Source organism: Onychomys torridus, chromosome 3 (assembly GCF_903995425.1).
Source record: "Onychomys torridus chromosome 3, mOncTor1.1, whole genome shotgun sequence".
In the NCBI taxonomy this organism is placed as follows: Eukaryota; Metazoa; Chordata; class Mammalia; order Rodentia; family Cricetidae; genus Onychomys; species Onychomys torridus.
In genome coordinates this window covers 38,985,818-39,007,547 of record NC_050445.1, presented here as the reverse complement: position 1 = coordinate 39,007,547, position 21,730 = coordinate 38,985,818, and the positions used below count along the sequence as shown (strand labels likewise).

At 44.4% G+C, this 21,730-nt stretch overlaps 1 long non-coding RNA gene across 1 annotated transcript in view; it reads right to left on the bottom strand.

Moving 5' to 3' along the window:
• The window catches only part of LOC118580531, a 41,796-nt gene that overhangs the window by 9,712 nt on the left and 10,354 nt on the right, over window positions 1-21,730 (bottom strand). The window contains exon 2 of the long non-coding RNA XR_004944547.1: window positions 9,667-9,743. This is a non-coding gene — a long non-coding RNA (uncharacterized LOC118580531). The remainder of the gene's footprint in view (window positions 1-9,666; window positions 9,744-21,730) is intronic.

Below are 21,730 nucleotides of genomic sequence, written 5' to 3'. Positions count from 1 at the left end.
TCTTCCAGAGGTCCCGAGTTCAATTCCCAGCAACCACATGGTGGCTCACAACCATCTGTAATGAGATCTGGTGCCCTCTTCTGGCCTGCAGGCATACATGCTGTCTACATAATAAATAAATAAATCTTTAAAAAAAATCTTTAAATGAGAGAGAGAGAGAGAGAGAGAGAGAGAGAGAGAGAGAGAATGAATATGAATTAGGACATTACATGCTGATTTACCTTTAAAAGCAAAAAGGAACCTTGGGGGGAAAGGTGTGCATGTTACCAGAAGAGATGGGGAAACTGAGAAAAGACAAGGTTACATAGAAAACATGTGCCTTGTATCCAATATCTAGCTAGCAGGGTCTGCAGGCCAAAGACATTCAACAACCATTTGCTGAAGTAATGACTTAGTGGAGGATGGACAAGCTTGAGTTGGAAATAATAGTCGATAAGTTAACCAAAAGATTCTTACTAGAATGCCTGTGGCCCAAATTGCTTTTTATGAAAATATTTGTTTTCAATTAGCACAATGGACTGGAGCAATTGGTCCATCCGACATCCAACATCTGTGCATCAAAATCAGGTCTGGATCCAGCGGTTCGACAAGGAAGCACCATGCGTACCATTCTAAGAAGCAGGGGCTATCCTAACCAGACTGCCTAGCTCATCTTATTTACAAACAGCAACCTGAACGAACCGAACAGAGAAACCGTGTTCAGAAGAATGTTCAGGCCACTCTTCATTACATTATGAAACGCTGTTTCCCTGTTTGTGGTTTCTTCCCAATGAGAAATCTATCCAGAGTCGGGCCTTTGTGGCCCCCTAGTGCTCGCCATGGAGAATGACAGCCTCTGTGTCTTTAACAGTTCCTCTGTAACTAAAGCAGACTTCTATTCTCTCCTGTTCCCCTACACACCAGTCATGCTGACCCCCAGGGTAACATCTCAGGTCCTGCTGGATCAAACCAAGCAAAGGCAGACAAGGTAGACGCACCATCACGCACCTCTTCTTCATCCTTTCCTGACCAGACCCAGGGAGCTACCTACCCAGGGAGCTACATTCATCTACATTGTTTTGTTTGCTTTAGACAGTTTTTAATTAGTTTGTCCCTGTTTGGTGAGTGATTTCTTCTTTACTGCGACCCCAGAAAATTCACCCACTCTACTTCTCTATGACAAGATACTATCGAAGGACTAGTGCCTCTGGCCTTGCAGAATACTCAGCGTGTTTGACTGAACTCTTCTTGATCAGAGCCCTTAGCCACACAGAAAGGGCCAGACCCTAAGGCCAGCAATCTTTCCTGGAGGCACAAAGACACCACAGTTACTAGGGAAAAGACTACTAGGCCAGAGAGGGAGGCCAAGTGCTGGCTAGCAACTGCTATTCCCAAGTGACCTGGTCACCACAAAACACCAAGTGTCTGTTTCACAGGGCCACGGACACCATTTTAGATGTAGGTAATTGATTCTGGGGAGGAGTTCAGGAATGAGTAAACGGCTAAGTTCATCTAGACAAACACAATCGTTGATTAGAAACAAACAAACAAACACAAAGCTATGCTGGAGAGAAAAGCTAACTACGGATTCTACCACTCGGCTGTGAAGAATGTGTTACAAGAAGTCCTCACAATGTGAACGCTAAGCCTTATGCGGAAACGTAATTATCATCACAACGGGAAGGCGGAGGGGCTGTGCACACAGGGTGCGGGTATGCAGCAGAAGCAAATTCTATCATGAGAAATCGAAGTCTGTGGATAGCTGACGAGTTGGTACATACCAAATGGCCAGAACACCACTTGACAGACAGCAATTCCAGAACACAAGGCTGTGCATGCCTGATTTCAAAGCTGCAGCATGTCCCTTAGATCATACTTTGGAAACAAGCATATGACTTTCATAAACAAAAGAAATGATTTTATGCCTATGTTCAAACTGTTGTCAGCTAATAGCTTAGCTCTGTGTGCATTCATCACCGTACAAGCAAACCTGGAGGAAAAAGCCTTCCCAGTTTTTTTTTTTCCTTCTCTACTTCTTCTTCCATTTGTAACTATGTGGTCTTTTTAGGCATCCCCTTTAAATATATCTAATAAATGAAGCGTTATTAGAAGTGAAATGAATGATTTATCGAAAAGCAAAATGTGAATGACTGTCCAAAATCAAGTAAATCACCTACCACTAGATGGCACCATACAGGGTAATTTTAGAAAATCTTGCATAATGAAATTCAAACTTAGCGTCGAATTACAAGAACGCTTTCAGGAGACGAGGATATGATCAAATCAGTTCCGTTTTTAAAGCTATTGTGCCATTTCAGAAGCAGATAAGGTACTGAGAGAAAACAATTATATAATCAAGTTAAATATTTGCTATTTTATTTGATATTGCAACAAACTTTTCAAATAGTTTTAAACATAAATAATTCTACATGTCTTTCCCAGTTTCCAAAACAACAGTAAGTACAAAAATATATTTCACTGCATAAATGTGGGGTTTTATTCTGGGACTGGCTTGGTTACAAGGAACTACATTTCCCAGGCCAGGGTTGGTACACAGGAACTTCCTTGGGATCTGGAAAAAGGAAGTGCAGCAATCCCATAGTATCTCAGTACGCTTAGCCACTGAGCCATTCCTGCCACTTCTAATTTGTTAAATTATTATTTATTAGCTTTATTCACTTTCCTGAAACCTTCAAATGTTTATAAACCAGGCAAATGTGACAGTCAACCATCAACATGGCTCCTGAAGTGAACCAAGGTATATCAGACTTAGACAGGTACAGCTAAGTGGCTCAACAAGGGTATATTACAAGAACAGACGAGTTGAGTTACTGTCAGCTCTGGACAAGTCTATTTCAACCTTCTAACTCCAAAGAAAATGAGAAATATTAACTACCCATTTTTGTTCTAGCTCTGCCCTGTTTTTCAGGATTGCCTCTGGCAGTGCCATGCAGTCTGGGTGGCCTCTCCACACAGGGAACACCTCAACCCTTACCTCTAACAACGAAGTTCCAACCAAGTCACAATCCCTGGACTTCCAGGACGGGACTGAGTTCACAGAGGTGCTGCTGGTTCTGTTGTTTTTAACAAAGGAGTCGTCTATAACTGGGGCTTCTGAACCCTTTACAGCCACTGTCTGCTTAGGCCTCTAGCACCCTAAGGCAGGGGGACAGACCTTCCTGTTGGCACGGGCCAGCTGTGGATACTCTGAAGGTGTAGGAGAACCTTTCCAAAGGTAAACATTTGGTCCAGTCAGCACCAGGATCTGAAGCTGACCATGGCTCTTCCACAACCTTGGAGTTCTCAAGCCCCAAACGACAGTACTTCTTCTGCACCTGCCCCACCAGGTCAGACAATGCGAGAGCAAAGCCTGCACCGCTCTTCTTCCGCACTGGGGGTGCATGTGTGTGAAGGCCAGAGGCCGGCCTCAGATGTCCTTCTTCAGTACGTCACCAGCTACCTTGTGTTTTGAAATACAGTCTTTCATTCGTCTGGGGCTTGCTTATCAAGTAAGCAGGCTGGCCAGTGAAGCCCACGGATCTATAATACCAGTCTCCACTTCTCTAGGGCTGGGATTCTGTGTGGACCAATACCACCACACCCAACTATTTACATGGTTTCTGGGTACTGAACTCAGATCCTCTTGCTTGTTCAGCAAGCACTCTACTGACTGACCTCCCCAGCCCAGCAAGCCCTTTGTACCCCCACCCCACCCAAAAGCATGCAATGTAACACCTAGGTAAATATCCTGTGTTTAGCATGCGACTAAATACATTGATTACTGAGTATGAGCCGAGGCGTGGCCTTCTCTCAAAAACAATGCCTTCTCCAATTGAAACTGCAAAGCTGATGGTGTTTCAGAAAAGCTAAAGACGATGCAGACACTGAAGACAAAAGGAAGTGCTAAGGCAAACTGGAATTCCTGAAACCCATGCACCACAGAGCTGTACTCGGTTGCAAGACCACAGTTATCTTGCACGCCACATACCTATTAACCCTAGAGCTGCAGATGCTCCATTCTGCCTGTCCCAATGGCCTCCCATCCCCAATGGATGTGTGCACTTCAGTTCTGGTCTCCCTGTCCCACTGTGGTTAAGGGAGCCAAACCAGCGATGTTGTGAGAGATGCCAATGAGTAACTTTATCTCTGGGCAGAAGGCTGTGCAAAATACAGCACCTTCCTGCCAGCCCCCTAGGGAAGGTTTCACACTTGGGTTCGGTGACCCTATCTTAATCAAATGCACAGGAAATGAAATCTATGAAGACATTTTCCACTCTCTCATCTGCTAGTAAGAACACCTACTTGGTGCTCTGCAGTAAGACTGAGAATTAGTTTGAATACACCAAAAACAAACAAACAAACAAACAAACAAAAAAACTGACTAGTATGCATCCGTCTGATGTTTTAAGCGCAATAACCTCACAGTACTCAGTTATTAGGCTAGGCCTAACATACAGGGGACTCTTCTGAACCCTTCTGGCTAGCCATCCCCTGGAGTTGGTCCAGCTCCACCAGACCCAGGCTCATCAAGTCTCAAGTCTGAGAGAAGAGAGAAATCCTTTTCCTGTTGGACTCCAGGCAAGTCCTTTCAGATTAAATGCCTTCTCTCCACAGGCTTTTGAACCCACCACCACCTAGTCACTCAAGTCTCCTCCTTCTAAAATCTTCCCCTTGCCTGGGTGTATTCTTGGCCTCGCAATCCTGTTCTTCTCAATATGGATTCTCACTTCTTGCTGAAAACTCAGTTTTTTCTGCCTAGAATCACCCACTCACCTGACTCAGAGAGTCATACAAGTTGCATACTATAAAAATATCCTTTGCCATGGCATGTGCATCCTTCACTCCTTTACATTTGGATAAAACAGCAGCACGAGACCATGTGATGAAAGTTTCTGTCCCTTTGTCTGTGACTTTCAAGATGAGAAGATTTTCACCAGAGACTTGAACATAACTAGCTGCTGTTACAGCCTTCACCAGAGGTAGTAACTAGCTGTTTTAAAAGCTATCCAGTCTCAACAACAAGACAGCCACCTTAGATCAGAGTCTGTATCTGCTAGTCACTTAGAAACTGAACTGCATGAACCACTGACGGATTAGAGATTTTACAGCCTCTATCTTAGAGAACAGAGAGTGGAGAGAAAACCCTCATCTTTTCTCCATGACTGCTTGGAGGCAGACCTGAGGACATCTGACATCCCTTTCATAGACTGTTAGCTGTTTTCACCTTTACAGTAGGCTGCAAGCTGATCCCCTTGGATGGTCCCACAGAAGCACTTATCATTTTCCAAAGCATCCACATCAAGACTGAACCTGGCTGCTGGCACTCCTCCTGCCTTTATCTCCTTCCAGAAAGGGCTCCCGAGAATAACTCTCTAAAATCAACACCAGCTTCAGACCGCAGTTCTCTCCGACAACCGGTCACGGGATGACGATCAAACTCTCAACCAGCAGGCCTCTCACAGGTTCCAAAGCAACACACTGAACAGAGACAGCAGACAAAGCCAGCTGCAGAGGACACCAAAGGCCCCGCTTCCTCCCAGGGGCCCCGGGTAGAGCAACCACAGCTCAGTGAAGGCTCTGGGGTACTCTCTCAGGATTGCCCACTCCAACAGCCTTGGATTTCATGCTCATCACTCTTACATCTTCAAAGAGAAACAGTTTTCACTGGCACAATATGTAGGGACCCAGAGAAAGAGAGAGTTGGGGGGAAAAAAAAAGCAAAAAGCAACCTTTTAACACAGCAATTCTCAGATTATAGCTTTTGGCTTCAAATGGAGATTACTTGAATAATATTTTGTCTGTGAAGAGCCTTAAAATTAGTGTTTTGGGAAGGGTCTCTTTTCTATCTGTGACTAATAGAACCTCTTAGATTTCTTTTTTAAAGGCAGTTCCCTTCTTAAATCTATCCTACAAATCTGTCAACTTTGTTCTGACAGTTAAACCAGAACTAAATTGGACAAAAATATCACACAACATACCAAAGGTTGTGAGTTGAATTAGTTATCGACAAGCAATTCTCCATCTGGAGCAAAGGTATGATACTGTTTTGATTTTTAAATTTTTTTATGATCATCTGTTTTATATGTATATTTATGTATGTACTCCACATGTGTGTCTGAATGCCTATAGTAATCACAGCTGGTACTGGGTACTCTGGAATTGGTTGTGAGCCACCTGGTTGTGAGCCACTATGTGGGTTCTGGGAATCAAACTTGGGTCCTATGCAAGAGCAGCAAGTGCTCCTAACTGATGAGGCATCGATCCAGCCCCTGATTATGTTCTTCAAGGCTTAAGTACTAAGTAAGAACTATTTAACATCATGAGGAGCTGGATACATTTGCTGGACCACAGGGCAACCTTACAAAGCACACCTGTGACCCCAGCAGGTACAGGACTGAGGCAGGAAGATGGTGAGTTCTGAGCCACTGCAGACCACATAATGAGAATCTGTCTCAAAAAAAACACTGAGGTGAAGTCTGATAATGCTAAGACACATACGAACTTTGAAGACACTAAGCAAAGTGTAGGCCCATCACAAAAGGGCTGACTCATCTTAAGGGAGAGCTATTTAATGTGCACAATGTCTCAGCTGCAGGAGACGTATGGTACATGACGCCACCTGTGCATGTAAAGAGAGAAAACTGTATTTTAACACAAAACGATTAATTTTAAAAAGTCAGATATTTCGGAGAATCTTAAATTCTTAAACAAAGGTTTAAGAAAAAAAATCATGATGGAGTTCTAGCTCGCAGCTAAGAGGCTATTCTTTCAGAGAAAGTTCGGGAACTCTTAGACTGCCTCAGTTCCCTGCCGTCAACCCATACCACGCCCTGGTCACTGCGAAACAATCCATTTCCTCTCCCATCCCTCCTTGCTCTAATTCCCCACAAGGAGTCACCACCTTTTCAAGTTCTCTAGCCAACCTATACCATTCCTTTGAATTTAAAACTTCCCACAATTCCCCGCAGCCACCAGCGTTCTATGCAGGCCCTCTCCAACCTCATCTCTCACCACTTTACCTGATGCCACAAGCTCCAAGCTCTGAGTCCCCACCTCTACAGTTTGTCACATGGTGCTTTGGAAACGCTTCCCTGTTTCTCCCCCATGTGATAAGCAGTGATTTTTCCTAGAAGACTCCAGACAGATCTCAGACAAAAAGTTAACTACAAACTGCCTGCCCATGCTGAGCATGAGGATGCAGTGTACACCTGACCCGGCTGGGCATGAGGATGCAGTGTACACCTGACCCGGCTGGGCATGAGGATGCAGTGTACACCTGACCCGGCTGGGCATGAGGATGCAGTGTACACCTGACCCGGCTGGGCATGAGGATGCAGTGTACACCTGGCCAGGCTGGGCATGAGGATGCAGTGTACACCTGACCCGGCTGGGCATGAGGATGCAGTGTACACCTGACACAGCTGGGCATGAGGATGCAGTGTACACCTGACACAGCTGGGCATGAGGATGCAGTGTACACCTAACCCGGCTGGGCATGAGGATGCAGTGTACACCTGGCCAGGCTGGGCATGAGGATGCAGTGTACACCTGACCCGGCTGGGCATGAGGATGCAGTGTACACCTGGCCAGGCTGGGCATGAGGATGCAGTGTACACCTGACCCGGCTGGGCATGAGGATGCAGTGTACACCTGACACAGCTGGGCATGAGGATGCAGTGTACACCTGACACAGCTGGGCATGAGGATGCAGTGTACACCTAACCCGGCTGGGCATGAGGATGCAGTGTACACCTGGCCAGGCTGGGCATGAGGATGCAGTGTACACCTGACCCGGCTGGGCATGAGGATGCAGTGTACACCTGACCCGGCTGGGCATGAGGATGCAGTGTACACCTGACACAGCTGGGCATGAGGATGCAGTGTACACCTAACTCGGCTGGGCATGAGGATGCAGTGTACACCTGGCCAGACTGGGCATGAGGATGCAGTGTACACCTAACCCGGCTGGGCATGAGGATGCAGTGTATACCTGACCAGGCTGGGCACGAGGGCACAGGTATTCACTACACAGCACTGCATCTAGCTTCTGGTTCCCAAACCATCCCTGACACATCTGCCTCAGAAGACTTGAGATAAGCAACTCTGTGTCACTCAACTTCAGCCAACCCTAGACACTTTTCATCGTGTGCACTCTGCCTCTCCATCACACATCTCCAGCCTCAATGCCACTGCTCCTCTGGTGGTGTGTGTGTGTGGGGGGCATGCTTGCTCTTGTTCACTAACATATTAAATGTAAGGCTGCTCAAATAAGTCTGTCTTACCCCTTTCTTCCAAGGAGCTACCCAGTTTGGATATCAAATTTGCAAGTGAGTATTAGTATCAGACTTCCTAGAAGCCCCAGTGCTAAGAGTAGTTTCCAGAAGATTCTGGAATCAGAGGGTCTTGGAGGGTGATAGTATTTCCTGAGAGCATAGGTACTGGGAATGGAATAAATGATCTAAGAAGTTTCTACATCTGCTGAAATCCAAGAGAGAATGTATAGAAAAAGAAGCAAGGACAAGAAAAAAGAAAAGAAACAGGAAAAGGGAGAAAAAAGCCAATTAACTAGACCTTTTTGTCAACTGCCCAAGTACAGTGAGGAAAGCCAAGATGAGAAGTTTATAAATCTACTTACTCTCGTTCCTTTTCTCTCTGCCTTCCTCTTTCCTACACTGTGAACACATGGAAGAAGCTTGGTGTCTATTTAAGGAAAACTAAGAACTACCTGCAGTTTGCAGCCTTTCCATGCCCTTCCGTCGCTTCTCACCTGGCTACGCAGAGCAGGGTCTCTCAGTCCTCCACTTCTGCGGTTTCTTCTCACATTCCTGGCCCTTTCTATTTCTTCCCATGCTTACCCCCCACGTGTTCTGCAATACCAGACTCCATTCATGTAAGGCTTCCCTACTGATTTAAAGATAATACTGGCCACAATTCGACAATCAGATAGTTTTGTGGTAAAAGGAACTTATCAACAACAGTTCCTTTATCCCAGGGTATACAGACTGCTCTTTAGGAATGATGGTGTGCTAGGAAAATGGGAAACAGGAGGATGAGGTTCAACAAGGCCAAGCTCAGCTACAGTGAGTTCATGTCAGCCTGGGCTACGGAAGATTCTAATTCAAAACAACATCAACATCATCAAACAAAACAAAACTCTTCCATTTGGAGCCATTTTGGTTTAGTTTCTCTTAAGTATTTAGTAGACCTAAAATCTTGTTCTTGAAAGAAAAACAACAGGAAAATAACCATTACACCACACAGTAGAGGAAATGCAGACACAGTTTAGGGGGAATCTTGATGTTTAATCTGTAAACGTCCTTGTTTCTTTCTTTTAACCTCAAATCTTTATTGAAACCCTAGAATATGCTATGTTCCATACGAAGACCTACAAACTCTTCTCCTAATGTGAAAACTGATCATGCATTATGTAAGAGAATCGTGCATACCGGCATTAAAAAGGAGGAGGGGAAGGCAGAGGAGGGCTGGTGAGGCGGCTCGGAGGGTGAAGCCTGAACATGAGCTGACTCACTCAGCAGGAGAGAACCAATAGTCACAAGCTGTCCTCTGATCTCCACATGTGCCATAGTGCACGTACCTGAGCACGCACACACGTCATGAAGAGTAGAGAATAGCCAAATGCAGGATGTGGAAGGAAACAAAAAAAGAAGGTAAACAGATTTCACTTACAGTTAAAAGACTCCGGAAAGTTAAGTGAGGCAGAAATCCTCCAGTAAAGGACACCATCCCTGGGATGCATGGCGGTTCTAAAAGGAATCAGGAAGACAGAAGATGTCAAGGTCAAAGAAAGAAACTTCCGGAATGCCAGACACTTGTCTTCCCAATCTCGAGCAATGTAAAAAAAAAAAAAAAAAAAAAAAAAAATTCGAGCATCTATGCAGATATGATAATCCGATTTCCAAAGTTGTTCTACTCCACTTAAAAAATGCCCTCTCCTTCACAATCCCGCAGGCAAAAATGCTTTCGTTCTGAACACCGTTCTCTCTTCAACCCCAGCACCTGAGGGTTCTGGATGGCTCCAGATTCTCTCCTTCCACCAGGAAGCAGCTCCTTCTTCCTTCCCCTCATGTTGTAGGTCTGTCTGCCTCACTTCTCCAAACTACAGCCCCGCACCCCCCAGCCTGGCCCTCAAGGTGGGGTCTCTTTGGTGAGAGGTTTCAATCTGGGTCTTGGCTGTGCATTTTCGACTCCTTAGGAATCTCCCCTTGAATTCTCAGAACCAAATCGGCTTCCCCCCTGCCTCCTCCCCCACTCTCAGGGCCCTCCACTGAATCTATCATCACCAGTGGCTTGATCACTGCACTGGGTAAATCTCGGTTCAATTTGTCTTCAGCGCTACGACCAGCTTGATCTGCCTTAGAGATCATGGGGATGGGGGTGGGAGAGGAGTATGTTTCCCCTTTTCAAATGTTAGCCTCACTCCTCCTTTTTAGAACAGACAGGACAGTGTGTAGGTTTCACAAGCTGTTCTCAGATTCTTCAACATTCCCCTCTTGAAAATGTGAAACTTAGTTCCCCTGCTCTCGAATGTGGGTTGAACGTACAGCTCCTTTCTAAGGAATGGAGTGTGGAGAGTGACAGTGGATGGCTTCCAGAAGGAAGGTCCAAAGGCACTGCAGCACCTGCCTTGTCCCACTGGGTCACTCGATCCAGGGAGAAGCTGCCGGGTCTACGGGCACTCCTCTCTGCGGAGAGACTCAGGGAGAAACTGAGGTCGCCACAAGCCACCAGCACCAGAGAATGCACCACTCTGGAAGAGGACCCTACAGCCCAACCCAGAACGAGGACTGGAACCTTACATTCTGACTCAGTATCAGGAGAGACCCCAGTCCCGAACCCCACCCCCCAGCACACTGCTAGAGAAAATCAGTGCTGTTAACTCCAATCTCTGAATTTGAGGGCAATTTGTTACCTTGCCGAAAGACTGATGCCAAGGAGATCAAGCCTCAAGTGTTTCAAAGCCATCTGTCAACCTCTGCCCTGTCCTTATCTCTGCATACAGACAGCAATTTAGTCTGGGACGTCACTGCCAAGGCAAGGTAAATTTAACCTATGCCACCAGCACACCAAACTAACTTCAGCACGTTCTTTTGGGAGGGGGACAATCTTAAAGCAAGATCTCATTATGTAGCCCCTGGCTGACCTTGAACTTGCTGAGCATCCACGTAGGCTTTAAACTCAGAGACCCACCTGCTCCTGCCCCTTGAATGCTGGGAGTGAAGGTGTGTCACTAGACCAGGGATACTTTCTCCTGGGTTCAACTCAAGGTCTCTTTATAGGAGAACTTTTCATATATGGTGGTATTGTGTTCCCCAAAATATTGTGCACCCTAATAAACTTATCTGGGGTCAGAGAACAGAACAGCCACTAGATACAGAGGCGAGAAAATGGTGGCACTCACGCCTTTAATCCTAGCATTCCAGAGACAGAAATCCCTCTGGATCTCTGTGAGGTCAAGGTCACATTGGAAACAGCCAGGCACTGTAACCCATGCCTTTAATCCCAAGAAGTGAGCCTTTAATCCCAGGGAGTGATGGCAGAAAGGTATATAAGGTGTGAAGACCTGAAACTAGAAACTTTTAGCTGGTTTAGCTTTTAGGCTTCTAGCAGCAGTTCAGCTGAGATCCATTTGGATGAGGACTCAGAAGCTTCCAGTTTGAGGAAACAAGGATCAGCTGAGGAACTGGCGAAGTGAGGAAGCTGTGGCCTTCTCTGCTTCTCTGATCTTCCAGCATTCACCCCAATAACTGGCACCAGGTTTGATTTTATTAATAAGACTCTAAGATTCCTGCTACATTCAAACTTTCAAAGGTATGTAAATGTCATTTCTAGGACTATGGGCCAGTTAGTTAAGGCGGAAGCGGTGACTTCTGCTCTTCATTATTTGTAGTGCTCTGGTGTCTGAATCCCTGCAGGGTCTCCCACACACTCAGTCACTGAACTGCACCCCCAGCCCCTGCAACCGTATATCACCCATGTTAATGAACACATACAACTTTTAGGAGTCATTTTTATGGTGTTTTTCTTGAAAAGAGAAATCCGAAGATCTGGTAACAATGTACGTGTGCACTAAAGTTTGCATGACTCATCAAATGGTTTGAAAGGATAACGTGGCAGCACTTATTACCCCCAAATCCAGATGGTTTATGAATAAGCAAGTCCAATTATAACTGCTTGGAAGAGGGAAAGATTAAAAGTAACAGGCATACATCAACAGAGGCAAAGTTAAATTAAATCAGGGCACGGTAGACTACCCTAGATCCATTTTACAAAATAAAATAGGTCAACATGTACTGACCTGCTCGACAGAATATTAAGTGGAAAAAAATGCAAGTTTCATAATAAGAAATGTATAAAATCATCAGAGGAAAACTTTAAACGTTCCAGAAAGGCACAAATGAAGACTTAACCAAATAGGAGCTCTTACTTCCTGACAGAACAAGCTAACATAAAAATGTCAGTCACTGTAAGTGAATGTATAAAATAAAAGTAATTTCCACAAATACACCAAGTTTCTAAGTGGATGCCTGAGAGAGAAGTCCATGTTGGAAAACAAATAAACCAGACACTCAAGCGCCAGAGGGGGGTGGTATATTCTTCCAGGTGGTATAGTCTATCATACAACCCCATAATGGAAAGTGTGATACAGACAGACAGACAGACCAAGGACAAAAATAGGCTCAGGGAGACAGCAGCTTTCCGCAAATTAAAGGAGATGTGAAAATTACTTGATGAAAACTGACTTTTTAAGAAATAAGTGTTAAGACTGTATAGCCATTTGGAGCTAAATAAAATCAGATCCCTACCTGGGACCCAAGAGGAAGCTCCAAATGAATAAGGATCTAAATGTGCAACAAGGAAGCTGTGCAAGTACTGGAGGAGAGAACTGGCATGTTCTTAACCCCGATGGGAGCAGGCTGCTTCACTAGGGTGCACAGGCAGTAAGTACCAAGATCATCAGTCTGACTAGAGATAGAAATTCTCTTAATCTGAGAAGCCAGTATTGTGACTCACAACTGTAATCCCAGTACTCAGAAGACTGAGGCAGGAGGACTGTCAGAAGTTGAGAACAATCTAGGAGTTACAGGCCAGCCAGGGCTAAACTGAGACCCTGTCTCAAAAGCAAACAAACAAACAAACAAAGATTTATCAATCAGACGAAGAGAAAATTTAGTATGGCCAAAATAAAAAACACCGTGAACAAGCACAACCATAATGTTTAGCACATCTAGGAAGGTCTCCTTTCCCTAAAGAGTAATTCTAAAGCAGATCAGAAATACTGAAAGAGAATGTGAACACACATACACACACTGAAACAGAAGAGCATACTCTCAGTTTCATACATCGTAAGGGAAATGCAGCTTAACAGCAAACTGAGACGCTATTCCTCGGCTGTCGGACTGAGGGTACCCTGGCTCTTGGGGCACGTGTGCAGCACTCAGCTGCTTCCCGGGCTGGGGGTAGCACGGGCATTCCCCAGAAGCATGCCACACAGGAAAGGAAGGACAGGAGGATATGGGACCAGGTGTGGGGATGCACATCTGTGTCATCTGCACCCAGTGTGCTGGAGGTCAGAGCACAGAAGGCCACCCTGGGATACCTCACTAGATCCTATCTCAGAAACCAAAGGCACAGGCATAGAAGCCAGTTCCGACGGACCCCACTGGCCAAATGCGGGGCACTTGAGTGTAAGAAGAAATGACAACTTATTAAGGCCAATATAAAAACCTGCTAAGTCTAAACTGACATAAATATGAAAGATTTGTGACAGGAAGCACTTTTCTGGGAGAAGGCCAATTAATAATTTTTTTAAAGATTTAACTTTAAAACCACAAGGTGCTGTCCTAAGACTGAGTCAGATCATGAGCATCAATGAGCCACAAGGCTTAGTAGCAAAAGACACAGAAGTGAGCCAGCTAGATGGCTCAGTGGCTACAGCACTTGACCCCATCAAACTGGACAGCCTGAGGACCACTCCTGTAAGCTGTCCTCCGGCCTCCACACACGTCCTGTGCATGCATGGGTTCTCCTCCCAAACAAACATAATAAAATGTTTTTAAAGAAATAAAACTTGAAAAATTTAGACATATAATAGGATAGTAATAAAATCTAAAAAAGATTATTCCATGAACTTCTTGTTTATTTGAAAATGGTGGAAATAACTGACTTTAAAAAGAGAGCCAGGTGGTGGTGGCACACACCTTTAATCCCAGCACTTGGGAGGAAAAGGTTGGTGGGTCTCTGTGAGGTTCAAGGCCAGCCTCACCTACAAAGCGAGTTCCAGGACAGCCAGGGCAACACAGAGAAAACCTGTCTCAAAAAAAAAAAAAATATGAGAGAGAGAGAGAGAGGAGCTGGCTTTAACCATGGTATCAAAGTCAACCTTATGAGGGGTGACACTATGTGATTCCAGTGTGATACAGTGAGGACATAATGTCCCCAGGGTGATACATCTACCAAAGCACAAAACCTGGGTATCACAGGAGGAAACATCAAACAAACCAACCACAGGGAGATTCTCCACAGTGACTGGCTGGCTAGTATTCTGCAAACATGGCAATGCCATCAAAACACATTGGCATGGGAGGGGAGGGCAGAGCAGGGGCTGGAGGAGAGGTGTCTACTTACCCAGAGGGTGTTCCAAAAAGCATATGCAAACAGTTTTATAAGCCTCCTAAATAAAAGTTTCTTTTTTGTGGTGTTACCCTACTCTGGGGATCATGCTTACCTCAGAGACACAGGATGCCAAATCAAAAGCCCAGTGCTAAGGTGTGGGACACCTCCCCTCAAATTTGTGGTTGGAGATGTTCCGGAAATACCCAAACAATACAGACTATGATCATTGCTCAGAACTCGATGGGAAGGCCCCACTGTTGAAGACCATTGCTCAAGATACCATATTCACCTGGCAAAGGACACGGAGAAAGCAAGTGGGTAGTGACCAGGAAGCTTCCTACCTCTACTACTAATTCTCAGAGTTCCAGGATGCTGTGCAGATTGCCAGGGGGAGTCACCAGCAGTCTCGCAGCAGTCTTACCTGGCTGTGGACTCTGGGAGCTGCAAACAGCACTGGACTGCAAGCCATGCCTATGGATGCCACGGAGGCACAAATGTTAGGGAGGTGACCTACCGCCTTCTGACTGGACTTAAAGCCCACTCCACAGGAGGACACACATGCCTGGTAACTACAAGTCTAACCAAGAAGCCGTGGATGGGGAGCTCACAGGCCCTAAGAGTGAATCGATTATTATTACTTTGCTAAAATGGGCAGGGTATCAACCTACCCTCTCAACTCTTAGCTCTCTGCTTATAGATTAGTACAACCCCAAGGAGCTATGAACAGTTGGAGGCTTCTAGGGGAGAGAGAATCAGTTTCCTTAAAGGGAGTAGCTCCTTGCTGGTCAACTACACTCCAGATGGCCCCACAGCCACAAATGTCAAAGGGTTATTAAATTAGTCCAAAAAAATGACAGGAGACGAGGAGGGTGTAAGAAGTGAGGACAGATCTGGGAGAAGTTAAGGAGAAGAATCAGGGATGGCTATGATCAAAATCCACTGTATGAAATTACTTTTTTAAAAAAAGATTTATTATGTATACAGAAGAGAGTGCCAGATTTCATTACAGATGGTTGTGAGTCACCATGTGGGTGCTGGGAATTGAACTCAGGACCTCTGGAAGAGCAGTCAGTGTTCTTAACCACTAAGCCATCTCTCTAGCCCCATATGAAATTACTTTTAAGATTAATATAAATATTTAAAAAATGCATGGTGAATAGCTACAGCTGTTTGATTTCCCATCTTTTATTTGTATGTTTTTTTGTTTTTGTTTTTGTTTTGTTTTGTTTAGTGTGAGCCAGAGAATGGAGAGATGTACAGCAAAAAGGTCTTTTGGGTATGACATGGACCTGAGAACTCACTGAAGCTGTGGTTGCTTACCCAGACCCACAAAGATCCGGCCTCTCAACATTCCATCACGGCTGGAGGAGAGAACACTGCACAGCTCCTCTCCTCTGGTCTTTGTGAGCATGATGCCTACTGGACACTAGGATTAACTGAACACTAATGACACTGGCCTTCAAGAATAGATGATCTTAATTAATCATTAACTTTGTGTTAACATGAAAACAAAAACAAAAACTGGCTGAGTTAATAATGATGGTAATGTTAACATCCATCTTTTATGAAACATATCTCAAAGTGTTGAGAGAGTTATTTTAAAGAATGAATGAACATCCAATTATGATCGCCCTTGGTATCCATATGGGATTGATTCCAAGACACATCCCATACCTAGATCTGCAGATGCTAAAGTCTACTCATCATGTGGCCTACCATTTGCATGTATTCTATGCACATCTCCCAATATACCTGAAATCACTTCTAGACATAAACACCTAATACAATGTACATGGCACATAAACAGGTACTCTGCATTGTTCAGGAAATGACTCAAAGGCTGTGTATGTTCAGTGTAGATCAGTACAAATGCCAAGATTTTTTTCCCAACTATTTCTAACTGCTTGGTTGAAACCATAGATGTGAGAAAAACAAAAAACTATCTTGAATGATTACTAGCATAGATAAAATTTAGGACATACTCACAAGGTTTTAACATTCACATAAAATTTGTGAAAACTCAAGTAACTTGTTTTGAAGAAAACCAAATCCCCACAAAAATGGAAGCACAGTGCACTGGTGTATGACTACAATCACACCACTCAGGAAGCTGAGGTGAGAGGACTAGGATCCCAACCTGGGCCACCAGGAAGACCATGCTTAAAAAACTAAGTGCAGATAGTATTGCTAAGTGAACATCTACCGCTACATGTTTATTTTCCCATAGATTTTTTTTTAAGTCACTGTCTTACTTTAGACCTTTTTTTTAAAAAAAAAAAAAAGATCAATTTAATTCTAAGTCCCAAACCATCTTCTCTTTTTTCATATTATGGCCAGATTTTTTCTTAGATTTTCTATTTCCTTTCTTATTAACAGTGGTATAAACACATCTTCAAGGTACACTGAATTCTGTTTGACACTTTCTGGGCTTTTCTACCTAAATCAACTCCAAGATTCTCTCTCATCCCCAGAGGACAAAATATCCCTTTCTCCAAGAGGAGGACAAATCTTCCAGCTTCTTTTGTGCTTTCCCAGGAGATTCTCTGGCTTCCTAAATATCAGCCCCCATCACATCTCCCTCTCCCCACAGTAGCTCTACAAAGTACCTTCTGACAGCCAAAGTATCTACTAAGTTAAGGGGCACAAAGTGCATTTTCCCTATAGATTTCTTTACCACAAACCCTACCCTGATTCATTTATCAAATTCCTACCTCTTAGATAGTACTGGGAGGTAAGGGCTTAATCTAGACTAGTTGAGGTAAGTAAGCAGGGTGGAACACTCATGAGTGGAGTTAATGACCTTTTAAAAAATACCAAGATAGATTTGGGCTGAGGCCTTAAGATTGCAAGGAGTCCATTGGAGGACAGCCTGGGCTATTTCGTGACAAGGCCTATCTCACAAACAACAAACCACACACAGGGCCTGCTTCCTCTCCATTATATCAAGGCCACAGCAAGAAGGTATCACTATGAGCCAGGAAGCTGATCCTTCATTAGACAAGACTCTTACAGCGTCTTGATCTTGGCCTTCCAGAACTGTGATACACAAATTTTTGCTGTTTATGAGCCCCTCAGCCTGTGTGGAACACTGCACATACCACCAGCCTGGGTGGGTAGCTCACCCTTCAGAAAGTAACAATTAAGAAGGCTTCCCTCCATGCCTCTTTCTCATTTCTTTAGGGCGAAAGAACAGTGTCCTGCCCAGCTAGTAAAACCAACAGTGTGCAAGCAACAGAGAGAGGCCTCCGCACAAGGCCTCCACGCTCCAGATTATGCGCTTCTCAGACCCAGTTTCAATCTCAGCTTTTCTCCAACGTTTATTGAAGCTCCTCTTTCCTACCCCTTCCAGACGGTTCCAACTGGCTTCCCTCTGCCCAACTGCCAGGTTTTCCTACCGAGAACCACAAAACCTATTCTCCTACCCCAAACAAAGCAACTCTGAGTTGGAAACAGCAAAATTCTCATAAATTTATGTTAACACTGGTCTCTCAGCCTGTTAAAGAATAGAAATTGAAAAGAGCACCTCTCAAAGTCCCAAATCTGAATATTACTACTGGAGGGCCCTTTCCACCAGATTTAAAATGTGGAAGATCTGCCCTTGAATGTGTACCCACTTCAGCTAGCTGAGATGCCAAACACTAGGTCTGGTGGCACAGAAGAGGCCCCAGCTCAATGGAAACTCTACCAAAGTACAAACTGTACCCCAGACCTGGGAAGGACCCTACTCGGTAGTTCACTTCTGGTGAAACACCAATCCACACCTGGAACCAGGTGATGTCTAAGTCAAAACTACTACAAACTCCAACAGTAGTAGTCTCATGATGCTTGTATTCTATTTCCAAGTCTCCTGAGTTTTGATAGGAAGAGGACTATTATTTACCTGTGGTCAGTTATGCCGCTAACTAGCAATGTCATGTGAAGACAGCTGTATGATCTAGACTAACAGAACTAAAGTCCCTTAGCTCTGAAGGTCATTACAGCCAGACATATTCTCATCCTTGACAGTGGTGTTTAACCCAGATTTGACTGTCATGTTCTTCATACCAAATATAGTTCAAGCAATTTAAAAACATTACCTAAACAACATTTTTGTTCAACAAATTCTTCGTTAAAAACAATCCTGAAAGTTTTACTTAAAAGACAACCACAATCCTGGCAGAATGTCTTGAAACATGCTTCTGAGTTCCACTTGGATGTCTCCCGAAGAGCAGCTGAAAACATGTACTTTCTGTCCAACACGGAATTAACCTCTATAAACAAGTTAAAACTTCAGAAATACTTCCTATTTGTTACTATGCATCAGTATGAATCTTTACAGGCTACAACAATCTTAACATTAGAGTCAAAGTTGCCTTTAGCTTTAGAGGGCCCATCAGTTTGGGGGTAGGGATCATGTGGGAACCTCCAAAATGTTTCCAGGCTATGTATTTGTTCTGTGGGATGAAGAATCGAACCCAGAGCCTCGTGATTACAAAGCGAACACTCTACCATTTACCTGCAGTCCTAGAGCGAGCAAATGGGAAAGGCAGATAAGCAGAACCCACACAGAAAAATAAATGTGCATTTGGGAAACTGAGAAAGAAAAGGAAAGAGAGAGAGACGAAGAATGAGGGGAAAGGCCAAAATTGGGTATGCCAGAGCCACAGCGTACCAGCATCCCACAAAACCTTCAAGACCCATTCCACACACATTCAAAGCTTTTTATTTGTTTTCTTTTGGGACAGAAAGTGTAACCAAAGAGATCATGTTTACTGGTATGTTTTAGTTAGGCTCCATACTGAAGACTAGGAGGGCTCTACTGATGAGAAGTAACTCAAACGTCCACAAGCCCAAATACACTCGAGGGGGGTTACCTTCAAGGTCTGGGAGCCCACAGGTTCCTGGAGAATCACCTCCCCAAGCTTAGAGCTCCTATTCCAGAAGGGTGCCACGGCATGTTAGCAAGTGTTACATAAACTCACACAATTACAGGTCTGCCCTTGCAACCAAGTGATACACTCCAACAATAACAAAATGCAGTGAGTGCACAGGCATTTCCAGTCGCCTCTCTGGATGCTGCTGTGGCTTTCCTCAAGAATGCAGGGTGACTTTCTGGTTAACAGCCTGGGATCACTAGGACAGAGATTGTGCCTAGGATATCAGGTCACCACCACGTCCCCAACATAGGAGGAATACTCCACAGCTGCCACTGGGAAGATCATCAAAGACACTGGAGACCAGGTGTGCTGTCTGGAATCCCAAATGATCTTTTTGGGTTTTGTGGTGCTGGGGGCTGAACCCAATGCCCACACTATGCACAAGCTATCACACTGAGCAGCACCCCCAGGCCTGACCTTGTATTTTTAAAAATCTCTAGTCTTGAAAAAAATCCTGCAAATAGCACAAAATGACTAACTAGGATACTGTTTCATTAAGGCAAAGAAGTCCTTGTTGCACATGGCCCATTAGCTAGTTATAAGGATGGGTGGCTACCAGCAGAGCCCTTGGTTGCTCTTCCAGAATTAAATTAGCAGCAGGAAAAATCTCCACTTGGAACACCCTAAAAGTGGGAGCAAGGAGGGCTTTGGGCATACTTTCCCATGAAAATAAAAGGAGGCTACAAATACATGCACAGCAATGTTCTACAAAGCAAAAGCATATGATATAAAGTTCAAAGATGAAATCCAAAGAAGGGCTTTGAATGACCTTTAAAAATGTTTTTACTTCTTCTTCCCATCAAACATGAGCGTTTTCAGGCAAGAAATGCTTCTGACAAGAGTTTATATACAGCATAAAATTCTGAAAAGGTTAAAAAAGCAAAGCAAAATGAACATAAATAACTCTAAGACAAAGGTGATTAATTAAGCCTTCTTACCACAGCTGTAACTAACCCAATGGGAAGCACCCCACGCTTTTCAAGCATGGACAGTTATGTGCAGTAGATGTGTGTCGCGATCCACGATCAGCAAGCAGAAACAACTGCCAGTGGCCTTGACCGTAGATAGGTAAGCAGCCTGGTGTAGTTGTGAACAGACAGACTCCTTACTGGCAACAATTCCCCTGAAAATAGGACACAAGCACTCAAGGTCACAGGCCATGTCCAAGTTGTGCAAAAGAAAGACCTGGATAAGTTTTTTTGTTTGTTTGGTTGGTTGGTTGGTTGGGTTTTTTTATTAAGTGAGTGTACAGGAAGTAACAGAGACACTAAACTGGTTCTCAGAAACTCTCAGAGATTCAAATGCCATCACTGAAAAGGCTGTCTTTCTTTAGAAGCCACCTCCTCCTGGGAGCCAAAGGGAGCAGAGACCTTCCAAACGCTGCCAGGTAACTTTTCCTGACCGCAGGATTCAACTTTAACTACCAGGACTCTGCACAGTATGGGGAGAGTGCCTTCGGGACCCACCCAGACTCCAGGGGGAAGAGAGAGGGACAAAGGGGTGCATGTTCAAGCAGGGGGAATTACAAAGCCAACACAATTCTTTTGTGACAGAGCCTGCATTAAATAAAATAAAATTGTGAAAAACTACAAAATTCAAAGAGCTAAATTATGAATGTGAATAATACTAATGACAAATGTAATTAAAGTGTTCTCACCATAGCAATAATTAAACTCATTTAAGGAATTCTGGATTCTCTCACCTTGGTCCCTATATCAAGACCCCTCTTCTCCATTATCAGCCATGTGTAATAACCACGCATTCCTGGGAGGGTCTGCAACCTTACCACTGTGCCAATAGGTCCTATTCGGCATCTGAGGGCCAGGAAGCCCTCTGTCCATCCAAACTCTCCCAAAGGAATAAAGAGGGAAGAGAGAGCTTTTCCCAGGGCCCCAGAGCTAATGGGAACAGCAGCAAGCAGAGTAATCAAGCCGAGGAGACAAATCACTGTCAAAAAAAGGGTCAGTATTATACCTCAATGTTCAAACCAAGCTCAGCCGCAGCACAGGAAGAGAAAGACAGGAAAGGGAAGAGAGTGTGGAGGTAGAATCGTGAAGATCCACACAGCAGTCTTGGCCAACCAGCACTCATCATGAGACGCTACATGCCTAGCTGAGACAGAACCAGAGTTCTCACAGGTTATAGTAAACGAACTGAAAGAAAATGAGACAGATGCTCCCGGCTACAGTTCTTATATAAGT